We start from the raw sequence: 14,142 nt of genomic DNA, 5'->3' as shown, positions 1-14,142 counted from the left end.
CGAGCCGCGCCCCAGGTCCCTCCTGCAGCTCCCGGGCAAGGGGCGAACCAGGCAGCCGGGCCCAGCCCCTCCCGGCAGGAGCGTGTCTGCCCCACGTGTGTCTCCACCCCCCGCCCACATGGGTCCTGCCCGCTCCGCACTGCCCCCAGCCCCACTGCGCTGCCCCGCAGGCTGCAGGGCTGGAGCAGCCTCCGTGCTGCGCTCCCAGCCATGGCCATGGCCCGTGTGCAGACCTGGGAGGGAGGAGGATGCCGCCTGCTTGGGGAAGAGGCAGGGCCAGGACAAGGATTTGAGGAGGGCTCCAATGGGGCAGTGAGGGGGTGGGGCTGGGGGCAGGGCCAGGGCGGGGATTTGGGGAGGGATCCAGTGGGGGAAGGAGGGGGCGGGGGCGGGGGGGAGTGTCCCTCCAGGCTCTGCCTGTGTACCAGAGCAGAGGGCAAAATTGTTTGTTTGTCCAGTGTCCCAACCAAACATCGGTCAGGACGTGGGACAAACAAGCAAATATCGGGACAGTCCCAATAAAATCGGGACGTCTGGTCACCCTACATCAGGCTTCAAGTTGAGAATAATTTCCCCTTCCCGCTCTGTGGGAGTGGAGACTTTTAAACGCGCTCTCTGGGCGACTGCACATGGCTAAGCAAAGAGAACAAACCCCCAATCCCCCCTGTGCTTTGGGGGCCAGGTTTGCGGTGGGAATCCTGTAGTTCAGATGACTTTGTTAGGTAAAAAGCAAGTCCTTACTCACCTCTCCAGCACCCGAGTTTGTGCGGAGTTGGTATGGGGCTCACAAATCTGTCAGAGACCAGACAACAATTCGTTGATCAACGGGCTCACACCATCCTTAGCTTAAAAAAAGCTTCGGAGTAAGTGTGGCAAGTTTATTAGGGGTGAGCATCAATGTTTATACACAGAAGTAAACAAAGTGATTAACAGATCATAATGGTCATGCATAATCAATCAAGATTTTACAGGTTAAAATGTAAATTAGAGAAGACAAAGGGGGAAATGGCTACTTAAAGGGAGGGGGGGTGTCATGAGCAGTTCGCAGGTCAGAGCTTTGATTAAAAGTTTCAGATAGAGACATCAAGTCTGGAGTAAGTTTAAACTCATGAAAAGTTCAGACTCAACATTCCTTCATTTGTAGCTTTGGGATAACTATTTACCAAAGCTACACCCCATTTCAAGGAGCCAAGGGCCGCTTGGCAATTTCAGCCTGGGCCAACTTGAAGAGAGTAAGGCCTTTGGCTGAAGTAGGAAAAGAATAAACTGACCCACATGAGTTTATGAGGGAGGGGATACACTGAATACAGCAACACAGTATTATAAGGATTACTATGGCCCCAACAATACCCACCAAGAGTTTTTTAACCCACCCAAATCCAGGCAGCCAATTCCATAAGGCTCCCCACCAATCATAAGGTGGCTGGCCAGAGGAGTAGTTCTTAGCCATTTTCCTTAGATGTTTGGTACGTTGAAAAGTGTCAGGGTAGGTATCGTTTACAAAAACACAGCATTCTTTATTTATGAGGGCGCAAGTTCCTCCTTGGGCTGCTAACATTATGTTTAAAGCCATTCGGTTTTGCAAAGCTAACTGGCGCAGCTGGGACATTTCCCCGGCCTGATTTTCAAATAGGGTCGCAGTTTTATTGGTTAAAGATTCTAGTAGTCCCTGTAGACGGATGACACCACCCCTTAAGCTAATAAGACCAGCCCACTGCTGCCACGACAAACCATTACAGATATTAATATCTCTGAAGGTTTCACGGATGTTACGAACGTGGGGAAAATGGGGGGGGGGGGTGAGGGAGATGCGAGAAGGCGGTGTGAGCCACGCTAAATAACATGACCCTGCCCAATCAGGGGAGAGAAAGTAATAAGCTTTGGGCCCGCACACCCAGTATGTTCCATACATTGAGTTTCGGGTATTCCATTTTTTAAAGTAGGAGGTAACCCACCACCCGTTGGACCACTGTTCCCCTGGTAACGCAGAGGGGTCGTTGTGCGAACCGCAGAGGCACAATTTGGTAGTGGTGTTTTTAAAGTGCAGTGTAGTACTGCTTGAGCAGTTGTAGAAGGCAATCGTATATCCCTTAACAATTAGTTGGACACCCTCGTGATCTGAGCAGGGTTTTTTAAAAGCTGACTCTGAAGCCTTGTGAGGGATCCACATATGGGATAAGTGGGATGCGCAAGGCTTGAAGCCAAGATTTTTACTAAAGGCGGTGCCATTAAAATACATGTTGCATTTACCTGTTTCCACAAAAGTTGACCCCTTTTCTTTAACAAAACACAGTGATCCTGTCTGATTGGTTACCCTGAGATATCTGTTAATTGGCACTTCTGTTTTGTTCCATGTAAGATTGTGTTGGACTGGATCTTTTACTTTAGCCGGTGGCATCCAAGTTATATTAGCAGTGGTCAGGGGAATGGGTGTGAAGGGGAGTCCCTGTTCTGCATTTACTGGAAATTGAGTACATACCCAGCAATTACTTCTATTTCCTAAAATACGAGTTTTAACCTCGTGGGAATATTTAATAAAAGCATTATTTTCATAAGCAGAAAATAAACTAAAAAGGCATGATAAAAAACATACAGTTGTCAGAATAAAAGGTCCTCTCATTTTTTTCGAGTTAATTTAAGTCTGATGTCTGAAAGAGGTAAGCTGGTCCACTGGTCAGAGGCAGTGTCCTCAGTGGTGGCAAGAGCTGCTGGTCCGTCACTGTGGTCCACTACGGCTGGCTTGACGTGGGAGTGGTGGATCCAGGATTTGCGTCCTTCCAGGAACACTGCAGTCTGGGTTGTTAAAAGAACCTGGTGGGGTTCAGTAAACCTCGGCTGGAGGGCGTCGCCACGAACGAACTTTTTGGCCCAGACGAAGTCCCCTGGTTGGAACGGGTGGATTTGTTCTTCTAGTGGCACGGTCTGGGAAAACTGCGAGGCTTTCCAAAGGGTACGGAGGCGAGCCTGTAGGGAGAGAAACTGGCACGCGGTCATATGATCCCCTTCCAATAGTGAAACATCAGCACGTGGTAGCGCACCGCCTTTGAAAGGGGGGTGTCCATAGAGCAGTTCAAAGGGGGATAATCCCAATACACGGGTTGGGCGAGTACGAAGGTGAAACAGGACCAAGGGAAGTACCTGAGGCCACTTTAACCCTGTTTCCTGACAGTATTTAGCCAATGTAAGCTTAAGCTCCCTATTTATACGCTCAACTTTCCCGCTAGACTGGGGGTGGTAGGGTGTATGAAAGGAGTGTGAAATGCCCAGTTCTTGTTCTAAACGGCCAAGGACATTACCAGTAAAGTGGGGTCCGCGATCTGAATCAAGTATGAGAGGGACGCCAAAACGGGGTACAATGTCTTTAAGGAGGATCTTTGCCACTGTGGCAGCAGTACAATTAGCAGTAGGAAAAGCTTTGACCCATGAAGTCAGAGGGCAAACCAAAACAAGGAGGTGCTTTTTCCCAAAAGCCTTTGGCATATTTGCAAAGTCAATTTGAAGATGTTGAAATGGAGCAGCAGGCGGAGGTTTTCCACCCTTAATTTTGTTAAGAGGCGGAGCAGGTTCATTACGCTGACATGTGCTGCATGCTTTCACTATTGACAGGCAGTAGGGTTGAATGCCTGGAGCATACCAAAAGCGAGCGATGGTGTCCACAAGGGCGTGCGTGCCGTAGTGACCCCCCTTATCATGGTGCCAGCGAACTGCCACGGGGTATGTGGAGCGAGGGAGGCAGGCTCGGCCATCCGGCATAAGCCAGGTCCCTTTGACCAGAGTGGCTCCGAGGCTCTCCCACGACTGTAGTTCAGCAGCGGGTACCAGTACGGGGTGCGGTGGAGTAAAGGAGGAGGTTACAACAGCCAACGTGGGCATGGCTAAGGGTAAGACGGCAGCCGCCTTGGCGGAGGCGTCAGCCAGGGCATTCCCACGGGTGACGGGGCTATTATCTTTAGTATGGGCCCGGCAGTGAACTACAGCCAGGACCGAGGGTTCTTGGAGGGCATCCAAAAGCTTGTGGATGAGGGGGAGGTGCTGAATGGGTTTACCGGCAGCTGTCTGGAAACCTCGAAACTTCCAGAGGTGGATGTGACAATGCACAACTTCAAAAGCATACTTGCTATCAGTAAAAATGGTAACGGTCTTACCAGCGGCCAACTGGCAAGCTCGGGCCAGGGCATAGAGTTCGGCGGCTTGGGCTCCCCAGTTGCCTGGCAGTGAGGCGGCCTCTTGAATGTCCCATTCAGAGGTGACTGCATAACCGGTGAAACGCTTGCCATTAACATAGAAGGAGCTTTCGTCCGAGAAGAGGATGCAATCAGGGTTGTCCAGTGGCACGTCAAACAGGTTGTTCCTTATCTGTAAGATGCTATGAACTACTTTTACACAGTTGTGCTGATCCTGGAGGACTGGCAGGTCAGGAAGCAAGGTCGCTGGATTAAGGGGCCCACACCTTTTAAAAATTAGGTTAGTGTCTTCTAGGAGTTCGGCCTCTAGCTGCTGCTGACGATGGGCCGAAAAGACTTGGGTCGTGCCCCTACGCAGAAGGGCTGACAAGGCATGAGAGGTCCAGACCGTGGTAAAATGACCCAGGGTCAGGCTCTTTGCCTTTGTGATCAGCAGGGCAGCTGCTGCCAGAGTCCGGGTGCAGGATGGGGTTCCCTGAGCGACAGGGTCGATCTGCTGGGAGTAAAAAGCAAGCGGGAAATGGTGGGGCCCACTCAGCTGGGTAAGGACGCCACTAGCAATTCCGCCCCTCTCGTGGACAAAAAGGTGAAAGGGTTTGCTGTACTTGGGGGGGCGGAGAGACATGGAGGAGGTCACACTGTCCTTGAGTAACTGAAAGGCTTGGATCGTGTCTGGGGACCACTGCAAAGGGTCAGGAGCAAGGTTAGCAGTGAGTCGGTGGAGCGGTTTGCTTAACTCCCCGCAGGACGGCAACCAAGGGCGACAGAAGCCAATTAATCCTAAGAAACCTCAAAGTTGTTTCTTGGTGTTTGGCAGAGGGCAGTTTTGGATAGTCTTTATGCGGACTGGGTCCATTTGTCTTCCCTCTGGGGTTAACAGGAAGCCCAGATATCGGACCTTCTGTGAGACCCACTGAATCTTGTTAGGGTCTACCTTGTGGCCTCTGGTGTGTAGGTATAATAAAAGTGCCTTACCATTGATGCGGAGGGCGGCTTCTTTGCAGTTACCTAGTAGGATGTCATCTACGTATAGGACTAACGTGGATCCCTGCGGACTGGTGAAGCCTTCCAAGTCGTGGCGGAGGCATTGGCTGAAAATCGTGGGGCTGTCTCTGTAGCCTTGAGGAAGTCGTTGCCAGACATAACTTTGTCCCTCCCAGGTGAAACCAAAGAGATATTGAGAGTCTGGGTGCACAGGAATGCTGAAAAAGGCTGATTTTAAGTCAATAACAGTGAACCACTCAGCATCCCAGGGGATTTGGCTGATGATAGTAGCTGGATCAGGAACTACTGCATGAAGAGGGACCACATACTGATTAATAACCCGTAGATCCTGTACAAAGCGCCAACGAATAGGGTCTCCGTCCTTTTTAGGAGGCTTTTTGACAGGCAGTATGGGGGTATTACAGGGAGTGCGCTGAGGGCGGACTAGCTTTTGTGCAATGAATCCCTCGACAATGGGGCGGATGCCCTCCCGGGCTTCCAGTGACAGGGGGTATTGGGGGACTGACGGGGGGGGGGCTAAGGAGGGCTTCACTTGAATCTTTACTGGCTCTGCCGAAAGGAGCAGGCCAACATCAGTGTCAGAAATTCCCCAGAGAGTTGAAGGCAAGTCAGTGAGGTCAGGGGAGAGAGAGGGGGGGGTTTCCCAATTACCCTGAGTTGGGGCCGGATCTCCTAACACTGTCATCAATAATCCTACCCCTTTAGGAGTGCAGGTTAAAGTAGCCTTAAGCTTACAGAGTAAATCCCGGCCCATCAAAGGGATCGGACAAGCTGGGGAAAAAAGAAAACGGTGAGAAAAACATTTATCAGCATAAATAACATTTAGAGGCAAAGTGAGTCCCAGAGACTGTGGGTTGCCCTCCACCCCAGTTGCAGTTTTAACCTCAGAGGATAGCCAGGGAGAGGGGGCATGATTTAAAAGAGAGAAAGTAGCTCCAGTATTAATGAGGAAAGAGACAGGCAGTCCTTGGACTGAAAGGGTTAGACGAGGCTCTTTGCTGGGAGGGGAGAAAGTGAGGAAGAAGCCGGCTAAAGACATTAAGGAAATAAGACCATCACATTGTTTGCCTTCGCCCCCGGGGTACCGTCATTGAGAAGGCTGAGTTTGCTGCAGCTGCTGCTGTTGCCCGTAGTTGATCCAGGCCTGAGGAACGGGCTGGGCTGGTGGTGCAGGGGTGTATTCGTCCCTGGTGTAAGTATCTGCGGATGCGACCGGACCCTCTGGGCGTTCCCAGGGGCATTCACGTTTAAAGTGACCGGGCTGTCCACACTGAAAACAATTTCCTGGTGGCTGGGGTTGCCAGGACCCTCTTCCCCGAGCACCCTGAAATCCCCTGCCACGGCCACGGCTTTTGCCTTGAATACCACCGCGAAAAGCTAAAGCCATCAACTTATATTCTTTCTTTTTCTCTTTCTTTTTACTACTTTCCCTTTCTTTCTTCCATGCAAAATCAGCTACGTCCAACACTGAAGTGACTGACTCACCTCCCCAACCAGGGCGAAACTTTAAGAAATAATCCCTTACAGGGGGTACTGACTGATTCACAAAAAATGAAATAAGAGTAGGGTGGTCTGCTTCTCTCTCAGGATCCATCTGAGTGAACATTCGGGCCCCCTCCAATAGCCTCGACCAGAACTTTCTGGGTGGCTCATCAGATTCCTGCTGAATCTGCATGAACTTAGCCTGATTAGGCGAGCGGCGAGCCATTTTTTTGAGTTTCTTTAACAATCGCTCTCAATCTGTCCGCAGCTGAGTCAGCCTTTGCTGACTCCAGTCTAGGGGATTCCAGCCAGCGGCTTGATCCCGCCTATCCATCCAAGTGGTATTAACCGCATTGCTATCCCCCCATGTCCTTTCTGCCATCCACAATCTACTACGTTCCTCTCCGGTCAAAACTCTACTTAACAACTGATCTACATCCGTATAAGTAGGATTATGACTTGAAAACAATCTTTCTAAAAGTTCAGTGATCTTTCGGGGATTTTCCCCAAAGGACCCTGACAACCGTCCCCACTCTTTCAAGTCCCATTCTAGCCATCCTTTATATTCCACAATATTAGTATGTTGTAACTGGCCATTATTGTTCACAAAAGGTTGGTCGTGCACCTGTAAAGGCATTTCTCTACTCACAAAAAGTTTGGCAGAGGCAGCCTCTGGGCTATCCTCAGGGGAGGGGTATGCATCCTGCTGCATCTGCTTGATCTTTTGCCTAGTAATTACTCCTCCCGAGGTGTGCCCCTTCATTTCCTCCTTATCACTCTGCAGAGATTCCAATTTGGAGTCCTGCAGATTTCCCTCTGCGCTCTGGAGAGAGTCCCCTTGCGGAGGAATAGGGGCAGGTGCAGTGGGGACCAACTGACGAGTTAAAACACGCCGTGGTTTACACCCTTCATCAAAATAACATGGAGGGGGTTCACTCTCGGGAGAATACCTGACTGCCATAATTTTTAAAGATTTCCACAGCTCTGCTGCTGTGTCCCAACAAAACCAGTAACATAACTGTCCCGGATGGTCTTTTTCGATCTGGCTCCTTACTCCTCTTAAGGCAGCCTGTTCGAAAGAGCCATACGAAGGCCACCTCATCTCCGGGTCGGCCAATACCGCGGTATACCCAGTCCAATTCCTTACACACAGTGTGTACAACTTCCTCCTAGACATTCCTGTCTGTACTGGGAGTTTCCCTTCATTCCATAACTTATTTACAATCCCCAGCGGACTCTCAAGAGGCACGCTAGTCCCTTGACCCATGGTGTCTGACAGGAGCCCTCCAACTGGCGTTTATCCTGCTGTCCAGTACACGACCCCTCAATATTGAATTGGCTGGGAGAAATCTTCCGTGGCGCCTGCCAATTCGTATGTGAGTGGTCTGGCCACTGGACAGAGGCACCGCACCAGAAGAAAATCCCGGACGAGCCCCCAAATTGTTAGGTAAAAAGCAAGTCCTTACTCACCTCTCCAGCACCCGAGTTTGTGCGGAGTTGGAATGGGGCTCACAAATCTGTCAGAGACCAGACAACAATTCGTTGATCAACGGGCTCACACCATCCTTAGCTTAAAAAAAGCTTCGGAGTAAGTGTGGCAAGTTTATTAGGGGTGAGCATCAATGTTTATACACAGAAGTAAACAAAGTGATTAACAGATCATAATGGTCATGCATAATCAATCAAGATTTTACAGGTTAAAATGTAAATTAGAGAAGACAAAGGGGGAAATGGCTACTTAAAGGGAGGGGGGGTGTCATGAGCAGTTCGCAGGTCAGAGCTTTGATTAAAAGTTTCAGATAGAGACATCAAGTCTGGAGTAAGTTTAAACTCATGAAAAGTTCAGACGCAACAACTTCACGCCTGGGCATTGGGATTCTTTACCAGTGTCTCTGGCATGGGGGCAGTTTTGTGCTCACAGCTGTGATGGCCGAGTGGTTAAGGCGTTGGAGTTGAAATCCAATAGGGTTCCCCTGCGCAGGTTCAAATCCTGCTCACAGCGAGGCCTGTGTTTTAGCCAGTCTCTCACGGGGGCAACACCTCTGTCCAACCCCCTGAGACACTCTCAATTCTCTCCCCACCCAAGGAAATCCTGTTCTGCTCCTTTCATAGAGATCCCTGGGACACCCCCTTGCACTGTGTCCCTGAGGGGTCAGGCAAACTCTCAGTGCCTGAAGCCTCTGCCACTCACCTGGTGCCCCATAGATCAGCCATAGCCCTGGTTCTGCTCCTCTCTCTAGGGTGTGAAAGGAGCCAAGTCTGCGACTCTGTGGGAGCTACGGGGCTGCAGAACCAACAGAGAAAAATAGGTGCTCAGCGCCCACTGGCAGCAGCTCCCCCCCCCCACTACAGGCCTTGCCGACAAGCTCCTCCTCTTCCCCTTCAGTGACTTCCACTTGCCAGTGACCAGCTGTTCAGTGGGGTGCAGGAGGGGCTGGGTGGGGAGGGGGAGGAGCAGAGACGGGAAGAGGTGGGGGAGGGAGAGGAATGGGGCAGGAAGGTGCAGGGTGGGAAGAGGTGGGACAGGGGTGGGGGCTTGGGGAAGGGGTGGAGTGGGGGCAGGGCCTGGGGAGGAAAGGGGGGATTTGTCCTGGGCCCTGCACCCCTCTAGGGCCGGCCCTGAAGGGAAGCACCGACTATCACTGTGACAATAAAACTGACCAGCCTTGCGGGGGAGGCTGAGGGAGACCCTCACTCACCAGGTCTCTGCTCTCCCCCACGGTGAGCCAGACACTGCTCTCTCCTGGCTCTCACTCTAGCAGCTGGACGCCAAGGAGCCATTTCCCCACAGGAAGTGCATCGAGTGCCCCTGTGGTGCTGGGGGGCTGGCGCTGCTGCTGCCTGTGGGGCTGGCAGGGGGGTTGATGTCTGCACAGACTCTCAGCTGCCAGGCCGGAGGGGGCACTTGGGACCTGACCAGACTGGCTCAGTGAAGACGGGGAGTTGACAGAGCAATACAGACGCTCTCCAGAGCCCGGAGCAGCAGCCGCCCATGCAGCCAGGCAATGAGCATTTCCCACAGCCTGGAGCCGAGGGGGAGGCGGCAGCTGCTGTTCCAGCTCCTCGGGACAGGCCCTGTCAGCCAACAGCCACTTCTTACTCCCCACAGCTAAGGGCGTCGGGTTCCTCCGGTGGGGGTGTGGAGCAGCCATTCGTTTTCCTGTTCACACTCCTCTGCGGTGTGAAAATCGGGGAGGGGAGGCAGAAGCCCCACTTCCCTCCCGAAATGACGCCCAGTGGGGGAAGCCAGGACAACAGGGTGGGGCAGCAGGTGGTGGCCAGACTCTCACTGCCAGGGTCTAGTCTAGCTCAGGGTCCAGCTCAACCTCCTCCCCGCGCCACTGGCCCCCAGTCCCCTTCCACCACCAGGTCAACCCGGGCACTAGGGCAGGAACGGGGTGAGGCAGCAAGTCAAGCTGAGCAAGGCAGGGAAAAGTGAGTCTTGTCGTCATGGGCCGCTCACAGTGACGTCCTTTTTGTGTGCAACTGCTGCAAAAACCTCCCGGGCGGAGAAGTAACAGGTCAAAATATTGCTGCACAGCTGCCAAAGTAGCTCAGTTGGGAGAGCGTTAGACTAAAGCTCTAAAGGACCCTGGTTCAATCCCAGGCTTTGGCAGGTCTTTTCATCCCTCTCTGTTCAGGGCCAGCTCGTTCTCTGGGAGCACAGTGGTGTCTACACCCAAGATGAGCAGGCCTTCCCTAGAGGATTTAGGGGGTCTGGAACAAAGCAATTTTGGGGGCCCCTTCCATTAAAAAAAAGTTGCAATGCTGTAGTCTCATGGGGCCCCTGCGGGGCCTGGGACAAATTGCCCAACTTGCCTCCCCTGTGGGTGGCACTGACGGTGAGTCTCTGATCTTGGGCTCTGCAGTAGGAAAACACAGAATGGGCTTCTGCCCCTAGTTGGCCCACCTGACCTTTACCAAGGAGAGATGGGAGCTGTCTTTCCCAACATGGCAGGCAGAGAGTGAGGCAGGGTGACCCTCAGGAGTGGTGCCAGAGGGCTGCTGGGCAGTGACAGGCAGGGACTGGGGGTGAAAACTCCTCTGTGCAGCTGAGCAAGGGCAGTACCAGGGAAGGGGCATCTGTGAAAGTGGCCCTGTGGAAGGTGGCAGGGATTTGGGGGCCCAGGAGGAGGTGCTTGATGTTCAGTGCCTTGGAGCAGCTGGACTTCGACATGGTGGGTGTTCAGGAAATGCACGTTCATGACTTTAGGATAGATCAATGGGCAGAGGGTGATTGGAGGAAGGGCCTCCTGGCCAGGGAAGAATGATGGGGCTGGAGTCTTGTTCTTCACATTCGCGGTGCGAGTACAGAAGGTGGGGGAGCTCCGACCAGGGAGGGCATTACTGGTGGGCTTTGTGCTCTGTGGCACTGGTTACTGCTATATTAGTGTGTATGGTCCCCAGTTAAGGCATGAGAGGGAAGATCAAAGGCTCCCTTCCTCTGGAATGCATGGTGTTTGGTGTTGGGGTGGGGTGGGGTGGGGTGGGGTGGGGTGTGGGGGGGGGATTTTAATTGTGTCAGCCGGCCTGAGGACCGCTGGTCCCGTTTTCCCGACCATCAGAGGAAACCTTTTTACAATGAGCACTACCTGGTGCAGGTCTGTAGTGAGGTCGGCTTAGAGGAGCTCACTCCAGCCACAGAGGGGGTTCACCTTTCTGCGAGGACAGGCCAGGAGTCGCACTGACCGGATTTATGCTTAGCTTCTGTGTCTTTAGCATGTTGCTTCTCAGATTCTTTCTTGGCCTGACTTGTTACACTTTGACACTTAACAGGCCTCTAGCTTGCTTCTTGCTTGCTTATATATACCTGCCCCAGGAAATTTCCACCACTTGCATCTGAAGAAGTGGGTATTCACCCACGAAAGCTCATGCTGCAAAACATCTGTTCGTCTATAAGGTGCCACAGGACTCTTTGCTGCTTCTACAGAACCAGACTAACACGGCTACCCCTCTGATACAGGCCAGAGTTTGTGCACCTTCCTATTATCCTCACTAGGATCTGATTTCCAAATTTTGAGGAATGACTTTTTGCCTCTAACAGCCTCCAGTACTCGGCCGTTTACCTAGAGTGGCGTTCTGCTGGTCCTCCTATTGTCGCTTCTGATTTAGGGCAAATGTTTCATCTGAGCCTCTACTTGCAGCGTTTTTAAACGGTCTGCATGCTGCTTGCAGGCACCTAACACTTGTGACAGCAGCTCCTTTTAATTCCCATCCAACCATCTGTACTTATGCCGATAGGTCGACTTTAGGTCTTTAACTTTGAGCGATAGCTGAGAAGATGGTAAATCGGGCAGAAACCCGTTCGACAAACCTCTTCATTTCCTTGTTATTTCCTGACTTCTTCATTCATCGCCTTTTCCTTTTTTCCTGGGTGAGGCGGCGGCCTGCCAGGGAGCTCCCCGGCACCTCTGGCTGCCTGGGCTGAAGGCAAGAGGCAGGCCTGGGTGTGGCGAGGGCCTCCTGTCCCGGAATGAGGCCGCACTGCTTCCTGGTCCCCTTTTCCCACCCACAGCAGCAGGCGGCTGCTGCGGGAGAACACGAGGGAGGCTCTCGGGACGCCAGACAGTGCTGTGTGGCTGTCAGGGGAAAGAGCCTTCTTCTCTAAAGATGGCTGGCAGAAAGGTGGTGCTCAGCTCTGTCAGCGACCTCCCCAGTAGCCTCGCTGCCAGGGGGTGCAGACATTTCTGTAAGGTGCAGAAAGAAGGTATTTGGCTTCCAAGTTAATATGAGAAATATGCATTTAGGAGATGGAATTTCCCTTCTTTCATTAGGGCCCCAGTGGCCTAATGGACAAGGCAATGGCTTTCTAAGTCAGAGATTGTGGGTTCGAGTCCCGTCTGGGGTGAAAAACTGCCTCTATATTGCAAAGAAACCTTGGCCTTATTTTCACTAAGGAAGCTGGGAGATGTTTGAACACAAAATACTGGATCTTGGGAAAAATCCCCCAGAAATGGCACCTTGACAAATGCTTTCTAAACCCCTCAGTAGCAAACAGTTAATACTAGTGTCTGAGACTAGAGGGAAGGGGAGTGTTTACTCTGACACCTCAGTGAGTGAAACAGATGGAAAGAGCAAGGCAGTCCTGAAAGAGAATGGATCTGTCTGGAGACAAAGCAGCCCCTGAGAATGAGCAAGGGTGTGAAAAGAAGAGGTTCAAATGGGTGTTAGATGTTAGTTTGTGTTAGAGGGTTTATCCCTTCACCCTCCCATTACTGGGTCCTTCTTGCGTACACACAGAGCAGCAATACCCAAAGTCCAAAGGTGCAAACAATTAGATGTTTATTGGGTTGAGCTTCCAGCAAGCAACGATTCCAGTTTCCTTCCTCGGTGTCCCCATCCCAGCCCTGACGCCACAGAGCCTTGCCTGTGTCCCTGTTCCCATTCTCCCCCTTAGCAAGACATAGGACATATGGTGACACATTTCCTGATAGGGCCAGGCATCAAGGTGGAAGGTGTTGATATTCCATTTGTCCCACTGCCCCGTGCGTAGTACAGTGCCCTACACCTTCTCTCGTACGGGCAGGCCACACCTGTTCCAATTAGTGTTCCAGACTTCCCACTATAGTGGGTCCAAGAAGGTTGGGTCCAGGTTGTCTAGTGCAGGGGGGAGGGGCTTACTCCATTACTTCTAGGTTATTTCCATAGGCAACGTAACACAAGTATACTTAGCAATACACCAGCCGCTGTAATAATCCACAGCAACACCGAGAGACCTGAGCACTGCAGCATGGTCCAGCATCCCGGCCACCACCGAAACACCTCCTCTCCTCCTTCGACGGGGTCAAGCTCTTAACATGTCCAGTTGCTGGCAGTTGCATACGCTGCCGCTGCAGGTTTTTGTGCTTTTGTCCATATCATAAGTCCATTGAATGTCCACAGAGAAATGGGTTATTGTCCAAACCAACTTAACCACATGGTGTGGAATCAGGCTGTATGCGCTGGTTCGATTATTCACAGCAGTAAGATTCACAGATCTATCTGTGCGCCAAAGCCCAGAGAGCAGCGTGTAGATGTGGAGTTTGATTAGGGGCTGGTGTAATTGTGCCCCAGTAATATGCACATTTCCAGCAAAACACCTCATACACAGTACACCCAATTGTCCACCCCTTGCCACGGGCCATTGGGTGTGCTCCTCCACGGCCATCAGGGAGGGGCACAGTCAGACATCTTCTCTGGATTTACACCATTTTACACACCCCTCCATTGATTCCCAGCGAGCAAATCCCCTTCTCATTATTCCCATAGGGCTTGTGGGGCCCACCTTAGCTGCCGATTCACTTCCAGATACCACGGTAGCTATTACACAGGTGCTGGCCTCCTAGTCGAGCATTTTAAATTTCCATACACATCTTCCCCCAGGTCAGCCTTTTGAAGCCATCTCCACCCATGTCATGAGGTTTTCTGTTAATTGAAACACAACAATGCTAACAACCAGACAAACACCACAGAGAAACAACACAAAACATAG

At 51.8% G+C, this 14,142-nt stretch overlaps 3 non-coding genes across 3 annotated transcripts; all 3 read left to right on the top strand.

Moving 5' to 3' along the window:
• Positions 1-8,591: 8,591 nt before the first annotated feature.
• Positions 8,592-8,673, top strand: TRNAS-UGA. The gene has a single exon. It is a non-coding gene; the product is annotated as a tRNA-Ser (tRNA).
• A 1,541-nt stretch (positions 8,674-10,214) lies between these two features.
• Positions 10,215-10,287, top strand: TRNAF-AAA. The gene has a single exon. It is a non-coding gene; the product is annotated as a tRNA-Phe (tRNA).
• Positions 10,288-12,446: 2,159 nt separating this feature from the next.
• Positions 12,447-12,519, top strand: TRNAR-UCU. Its single transcript has one exon. It is a non-coding gene; the product is annotated as a tRNA-Arg (tRNA).
• The last annotated feature ends 1,623 nt before the right edge of the window (positions 12,520-14,142 follow it).

Source organism: Mauremys mutica, chromosome 6 (genome assembly GCF_020497125.1).
Source record: "Mauremys mutica isolate MM-2020 ecotype Southern chromosome 6, ASM2049712v1, whole genome shotgun sequence".
NCBI classification, from domain to species: Eukaryota; Metazoa; Chordata; order Testudines; family Geoemydidae; genus Mauremys; species Mauremys mutica.
Note: the sequence above shows the minus strand (reverse complement) of the source record. Positions and strands in the feature narration are given on the sequence as shown.